Raw genomic sequence first — 7992 nt, 5'->3', positions numbered from 1 at the left:
CACATCTCTGAACCACGTATTTCCTTTCATTCCTGCTACAAACCAGACAACGCTTCCCTAAGCAAATCTCATTATTATAATACCTCACCACACAGAGTCAACAGATACTAAGATACACTACTGATGTTTTCTTTTCCAATACCGTGACATGGAGCTCCTGGCTCGGTGTTCATTTACATGGTCTGCTTCCCAAATTACTGCCGACAGTTTTCTGTAATGATTTGTCACTGTAGAACAAGATTCGCCTTTTCCCCCCTACCCTCCAATATCTATTTCCTTATTGCCTTCTCTCAAGTATTATACTTGAGAGGTAGTTAGCATATTCTGGATTTGGATGATGGCCATCCCCCACTTCTGCTATGAATTTCTGAATAGGTCCTGATGGGCTAGACTAACTCCAAAAATTTCAGAGGCTTAATACAAAAAAAGTTTGGTGAGGTTTTTGCCCAATTAAAATCCAGTAGGGCTGAGCAACCATCTTCCGTCTTGTAGCTCCCCGTTGAGAATTTACGGACATTAGGATCACGTAGCAGAGGTGGAGAGAAGTGCAGGAGGCACATTGGCTCTTAACTGCCTGGACCCGAAAGTGACACATTTCACTTCTACTCACAATCCATCAGATAGACTTAGTCACATGGCTCCATTCCAAATTAAACAAAACAGGGAAGTAAGAGAGCAATCGGAATATTTGGTGATCCTAGTCTCTGCCATAGGAGAGTTGAAACATGTCATGTATACTTTTCTAGTTTATCAGTTCCACTGTTGATTCCATATAAGTATTAGGGAGGGAAAGCAGGGGTTTCAGAAAAAAGAATCAAGAAGCAAGCAGAGCAGAACCAGGGTATAAGCAGAAAAGAAGGAGGAAATTCTAAATGAAGAAGGGAAAAAGGAGAAAAGTAATGAATCAGCTTATCCATATTTTGTTAAAGCCCTTCTGGGGCGAATGCGTTTCTTTCAGGAACGGAACATCTTCTTGTCTCCAAAGAGTCCCTGCAGTTACCTGCTTTTCTTCCACGTGCTGAAGAATTATTGAAAAATTCAAATCGTGCTTCACTTAAGCACAGTGGTGCAAGGTTAATTAGATGTACCAGTATAAAGTTTTATAGATTCACCTAAGTGTACCTGCTATACTTGTGAAGGATGATATCGCATGCCACAGCTGCACAGTAGCATTTATAAGATAATATAAATAACTGCTACAGAGATTTTTTTTTACACAAGCGTAGTTATCATAAGTATCACATTGAACTTTCAGCAAATCACAAAGCTTTATATTGAACATTTCTCTTTGGATAATACCAACTGGAGCTCTCATTTTAAGAGAGTGGCTCACTTCAGTCAACTCCCAGGCTCAGTTTAAATCAAAACAAGGACAAAAAACCTGGAGGAACAAGTGAGAAAATTTCATTAAACATCCTAATATTATTGTCTTTAAACAATGAAATGTAAATGTTTAAAGATTTATAAATTGCAGCTCTTTTGCTGACTTTTTTGGTTCTCCATTGCATTACACAAAGCGTAGACGCTATAACCACACAGACTACAAGCATTTTATTAAATTGAATGAGGGCACGCTTCAGTAGAAAAGATCATTAGACTAGAATTCAGGATCACAGCGTTTTAACCGCAGAACCGTCAATCTGGTTGCATAAACTCCTGCAGGTCACTTCACTTTCTCTGGTCCTGATTTTTCTCATCTTTAAGGTGAAAGTATCAGTGCCTTTCAAGCTTTCCCCGAAGGTTCTAGGAGCGTCTTTGTGGTAGGCTGAATATTGGTCTTCCAAACATGCCCATGTCCTAATTCCTGGAAACTATGCGCATGTCACGTGACATAACAAAAGGACTTTACATATGTAGTTAAGGTTAGGAACCGGAATGTAAAGGGAGGAGCCTGCATTATCCAGGTGGGCCAAATCAGTCGCCTGAGCCCTCAAAAGCTCTTTTAGCTAGAGCCGCAGAGACAAGTGGGATGTCACAGAAAAAGAAGCCAGCAAGATTCCAACTCAGAGAAGAGCTTGGCCTACCTTGACTGGAGTGAGGTCAGGGCTTCGTGGAAAACCATGGCAAAGAATGCAGAACGGCTTGTGGAAATAAAACAAGCCCTTGCCTGACATTTGACGAGGGAAGAAGGACCCCAGTTCCACACATGAAGAGAGGGTTATTCCAGCACGGACTTGAATGAGTCTGAAAGCAGATTCTTCTCAGAACCTTCTGATAAAAGCCCAGTTGCCCAACACCTTGGTTTCTGTCTTACGAAGCTCAGAGCTTCTGACCTACAGAATTGTGCGATAATCCGCAAGGGTCGTTGTGGTAAGTCACCGTATTTGTGGCTATTTGCTATGATGACGACAGAAGGCTAACACAGTATCCAAAAGCAATCACTGCACACAGGAATGTTTTTGAAATCTCATGCACTATCCAAGACAAACCATGTGAATGTTGTATAAAGCATAATATAAAACAGTGTGGTTTAGCCCCACAATAATGTTTCAAATTCCCACTGATTAAAACAAAACATATTTGTTGTATATCATCACTTAAATTTTCAAACTTAAAGTTTCAAAAATTCTGTACCTTAGAGTAACCCAGGCACCTCACTGTACTAGATAGGACGACAAATTCCAGTTTGAGAAATAAACAATCAGGTGGCCTTCAAAGTCTCTCACGGTGCTATTATTTTAATGTAATTGTATGAAACTAATATTAAAGTAGGTATAAGTTGAAGGACACATATAAATACGATATGGTTTATTTACAACAGAGAGCAGGACATGGGACACTATAATTTCAGGATAAGTGGCCAAATAACAAAGGAATTTACATTTATGGCCCACTTGCAAGCAATGTTTAGCTCTGCCGAGTATCTTAGCTACATGGAAGCTGTATTTCTCCAGATTATCTGATCTGAATTATACCCAGACCCAGCCAAGTCAAACTGGGAATATTATTTAATGCAAGATACAATGGCAATAATGTAACCAAGGTACACATTATGCTCCTGGACCACAAATTGTAGCAGATTTTGTTTTAATGCGTTATTAAATAAAAACCCAGGAATGTGTAGGCTTCGTGGCACCAAAACTATTGTGTGGTTGCAACCATAGCTATAACTGTCCATCTGCGGTATGGGAGAAAGAAGGTTAGTATAAAATGGAAAAAGGCAGGTAAAGTAGAGCAGGTATAAATAATGATTTGACATGGAAATGCAAGTTACCATAGTAAATGATTTGGAGCAGTTCTTAATATGTTTAGATCAATTTAAGAGGGACAAATATCCGGGTAAGTAGGATTTGATATTAACAAAGAAGTGTCACTTTACAATTGAGTATGGGAGGCAGGAGATTATGCACGTGTCTTTATTAGCAAGAGGGGTATTATTTACTCATATCAGAACTCTGACACATACATGTCTTTTTTTAAAATGGAAACATACTAGACACATAACATTACATTAGCTTCAGGTGTACAACACAGTGAATCAACAAATCTATACAATGATCACCATAAGTGTAGCTATCATCTGTCACCATATGATGTTATTATAATACCATTGACTGTATTCCCTATTCTGTACCTTTCATCCCTGTGACTTTTCATTCCATAACTGCAAGCCTTTACCTCCTACCCCCTTAATCCATTTTGCCCATACCCTCATCTTTTCCCCTCTGGCAACCATTAATTTATTCTCTGTATTTATAAGTCTGTTTCAGCTTTTTGTTTTGTTTGTTTATATTGTTTTTTAGATTCCACACATTAGTGAAATCATAAGGTATTTGTCTTTCTCTGTTTGACTTATTTCACTTAGCATAATACCCTCTACATCCATCCATGTTGTAGCAAATGGCACAATCTCACCCTTTTTATGCCTAAATAATACTTAGTTATGTTTATTATATATTCATTCATCCATTGATGGACACTTGAGTTGCTTCCATATATTGATTATTATGAATACTGCTGAAATAAACATAGGGGTGCATGTATCTTCCTGAATTATTGCTTTTGTTTTCTTTGGGTAAATACCCAGCAGTGGAATTACTGGATTGCATGGTATTTGTATTTTTAATTTTTTGAGGAAACTCCTTGTTGTTTTCTACAATGTCTGTACCAATTTATATTCCCATTAACAGTGCATGAAGGTTCCCTTTCCTCCACGTCCTTGCCAACACTTGTTATTTCTTGTCTTTTGTATTCTAGCCGTTCTGACAGGTGTAAGATGATATGTCATTGCAGTTTTGATTTGCATTTCCCTGATGATTTGTGATGGTGAGCATCTTTTCATGTGTCTGTTAGTGATCTGTACGTCTTCTTTGGAAAAATGTTTATGTGGGTTGTCTGCCCATGTTTAATCAGATTGGGGTTTTTTGGTGTTGGGATGTGTAAGTTCTTTGTGCATTTTCGATATTAACCTCTTATTGGATATATCATTTGCAAATATCTTCTCCCATTCAGTAGGTTGCTTTTTTTGTTTTGTTGATGGTTCCTTTGGCTGTGTAAAAGCTTTTTATTTTGATGTAGTTCCAACAGTTTATTTTTGCTTTTGTTTCCCTTGCCTGAGGAGACATATCTAGAAAAATGTTGTGAAGGCTAATGTCAAAGGGATTACTGCCTATGTTTTCTTCTAGAAGTTTTATGGTTTCAGGTCTCACATTTGGGTCTCTCATCCATTTTGAGTTTATTTTTGTATATGTTGTAAGAAAGTGGTCTAGTTTCCTTTTATTTTGCATATAGCTGTTTTCTCAGGCCTTTTACTGAAGAGACTGTCTTTTCCCTGTTGTATATTGTTGGCTCCTTTGACATAGATTAATTGACCATGTCAGTGTGGGTTTATTTCTGGGCTCTCTATTCTGTTCCATTGATCTATGTATCTGCTTTGGTGCCAGTGCCATATTGTTTTGATTCTTATAGCTTTGTAGGATCTCTTTAAATCTAGGATTGTGATACCTCCAGTTTTGTTCTTCTTTCTCAAGACTGATTTGGCTATTTGGGGTCTTTTGTGGTGCCATACAAATTTTAGGATTGTTTATTCTAGTCATGCAAAAAATACTCTTTCTACTTTGGTAGGGATTGCATTGATCTGAAAATTGTGGGTAATATGGACATTTTAACAATATTAATTCTTAACCCATGAGGATGGTATGTCTTTCTTTTTGTTTACAATACATACATATTTTAAAATCCAGATATAGGTATAAAATATTATTGATTAAAATACGCATCACCACACACATTAGTGATAACTGGATAACTCCCACCAAAACACAGATTATAATAAAGCTATATTTTATAATTAAGTAATTTAAAAATTGTTTTAAGTGTATTTATTTATTTTGAGAGAGTGAGAGAGAGCACAACTGGAGGAGGGGCAGAGAGGAGGAGAGATAGAATTCCAAGCAGGCTCTGTGCCATCAGCACATGGACTGATGTGGGGCTCAAACTCACAAACTATTTGATCACGGGGTGAGCCGAGATTAAGACGCTTAACTGACTGTGCCACCCAGGCTCCCCTAAGTAAGTAATTAAAAAGAAAAAAAAGAACAGCTATTAGAAGCCATGAACAACTCAAGACAGCTATCTAACTATCCTCTCCTATTTGCAAAAAAATTCCAACTTTTTATGAATATGCACATATGATAATGTGCAGTAATTTGCAACATTACACAAATTATGCAGCAAAAAGATTTCTTAATGTAATTTTGATTCAAGCCTTCAATAAACACTATTATTGTACAAATTTTAGTAACTTTTTAGTTTACTGAATAGCAGATAAGAGTTAGTATATTTTTTAAGAAATCTTTGAAATTGCACTGTATTTTCATTTACCCACATGAACCAGAGAAAGGAATTTTATGTATTGATTTGGTTTCTTTCCCATTAAAAGAATCCTGATTATTAGCCAATTGGTATTTCTTAGGCCACGTTTTGAGAATCAGAATATTCAAGAAAACATCAAATAATTATAATTATAGTAGATTTGATAAAAACCAAGGAATTCAAATCATATTCTAAAATATAATATTAATACTTTCTGTTTAACCTAATTTATGAAACTTTTGGATTCTGTATAACTTTCTGTAGCAATTTTCTACAATAACAATACCAATGGCAAGATTCACATGTATCTAATAGAACTAGAGATGCCTGAGAGATTCAGTCCCTTCTAATTTACTATAGTCTGGCTATCCTGATCTGTTAGTAGAAGAAAATTTGCAATTAATATTGTTTGGTCTTCATGATGAAGATCTCATGTGCAGCACTAGATATGCCAAAAAAAAAGCTTCTTTTGGTCCTATTTAACCTTACCTCACTGATGAAAACCAATCTGCACAATAATAAAAGGAAAAGTTACCATAGTAAAAAATTTCAGGTCTTTAAAGTAAAATTTTCAAAAATTTAGCATGTATCAGTACTTTCTAAAACTAGCTATTGCATCAAAGCTAGAAAACTGGAATTATTAAGTAAATAAAAAGAGATGGCCATAATATGTAAATATCATCCAAATCAATCAGATTTTCTGTGGAACCAAGTAGAAGTGGGTCTAGAAATCTCAAAAACATAACTGTATGGAATAATTCCCTTCTGAAACACATTAATGGTTATGCAATAAGCTGTCAAAGGGCACCAAGGAATATAAAATTGCTGGGGTGCCTGGGTGGCTCAGTCAGTTAAGTGGCCAACGTCTGCTCAGGTCATGATCTCGCAGTTCATGGGTTTAAGCTCCACGTTGGCTCTGTGCTGACAGCTCAGAGCCTGGAGCCTGCTTCAGATTCTGTGTCTCCCTCTCTCTCTGCCCTTCCCCTACTTGTGCTCTGCCTCTCTCTCAAAAATAAATAAACATTAAATTTTTTTTAAATAAAATTGCCAGTATATATGTGTTGTATACTAATAATTTAATACTATAATATTATGTTAATAATATGTATAAATCAATAACATAGATACCCTAAGACACATTTCACGGACTCAACCACACAAACTTATGGGTAATGTTCAACCCTGATATTTATAACTGGTAGACCACTAGGAGGGAAAAATGCTTTCATTTATTAATTACTTATCTCCTGGGTTACAAAGCTACTCAGAGAGTATTGAGAGAGCAATTTTGATATTCTTCCTACATATACTATATTATTTAGTAACTTTTAGTTCAGTGCAGATCATGCCAAAGCAGGCAACAAATATACCTCAAGATGCAAATGTGTTCCTGTTCCATAATTCACACTTTTTTTTTTTGTACGTTGCATTGGTGATGTGATACAACTTTTCCCTGGCATTGGCAGTCAAGTCAGCCCATTCTGTATATTCAAACAATGTGGTCCCCCAATTACATCATTCTCCTGATATTCTCATATCATTTACTTTTCCCTTCCTTTTCTCTTCACAGGTTTCACCACATTTGGCATATTTTCTTGTTCTGTTAAACTAGATCTTCAACATCAGTGAGCCTCTTGTTACTCCTTCCTAAAGAATATATTCCCAGAGACTCATCACAAACTCATAATCCCAGTGTCTAAGGGTATACTCAAAGGAACTCATAGATTGAGAACTAGATTGAAAACAATATTACTTATGTAAATATATTCCATATGCAAAGTTCTATACTCAAAAAAAATTATTAACTCACCAAGCTGAGTTTATCTAACTTGATCCTATTAGGGCTTAGACAATCCCACAATCACTTACTCTGATGCCAAAATATATGTAAGTGAAGATCTGGTATTAAGAAAAATCTCCTTTTCACTATCTAGTACTTTTAAATAACATTTTCTTTCTGTCCTCATTAACCGGTGCCATATTTGTTTAGCCAACCATATCAGTGTATACTATGCATAGAACCCTTTTTTTAATTCTTAAAGTTATTTTAGAGTTCGGTTATTATATACTGTATAGTACACTTATCTTTAGTATAAAGTTTGGTGACTTTTTATACTTGTATACATAACCTGTGTAACCATCACTTTATCAAGATATAGAATATTTCCGGCATCTCAG

General features: G+C 36.0%; 1 long non-coding RNA gene across 1 annotated transcript; it reads left to right on the top strand.

The window, feature by feature from the left end:
- Nucleotides 1-1876: 1876 nt before the first annotated feature.
- Nucleotides 1877-7439, top strand: LOC147582512 (uncharacterized). Its single transcript, XR_015248737.1, has 2 exons — nt 1877-2310; nt 7385-7439. It is a non-coding gene; the product is annotated as an uncharacterized LOC147582512 (long non-coding RNA).
- The last annotated feature ends 553 nt before the right edge of the window (nt 7440-7992 follow it).

This window comes from Puma concolor, chromosome A3 (genome assembly GCF_028749965.1).
Source record: "Puma concolor isolate L17-30 chromosome A3, mPumCon1.1.hap2, whole genome shotgun sequence".
In the NCBI taxonomy this organism is placed as follows: domain Eukaryota; kingdom Metazoa; phylum Chordata; class Mammalia; order Carnivora; family Felidae; genus Puma; species Puma concolor.
Note: the sequence above shows the minus strand (reverse complement) of the source record. Positions and strands in the feature narration are given on the sequence as shown.